We start from the raw sequence: 286 nt of genomic DNA, 5'->3' as shown, positions 1-286 counted from the left end.
TTGTATTTTTAGGTGGCTCACGCCTGTAATCCCAGCACTTTGGGAGGCCGAGGCGGGGGGATCACCTGAAGTCAGGAGTTCGAGACCAGCCTGGCCAACATGGTGAAACCCCTTTTCCACTAAAAATACAAAAAAAATTGGACAGGCATGGCGGTGGGCGCCTGTAATCCCAGCTACTCTGGAGGCTGAGGCGGGAGAATCGCTTGAACCCAGGAGACAGAGGTTGCAGTGAGCTGAGATCGCGCCATTGTACTCCAGCCTGGGCAACAAGAGCAAAACTCCGTTT

This window comes from Colobus angolensis, unplaced genomic scaffold (genome assembly GCF_000951035.1).
Source record: "Colobus angolensis palliatus isolate OR3802 unplaced genomic scaffold, Cang.pa_1.0 Scaffold72, whole genome shotgun sequence".
Lineage (NCBI taxonomy): Eukaryota > Metazoa > Chordata > Mammalia > Primates > Cercopithecidae > Colobus > Colobus angolensis.
The sequence above is the reverse complement of the archived record's forward strand: the minus strand, read 5'-3'. Positions refer to the sequence as shown.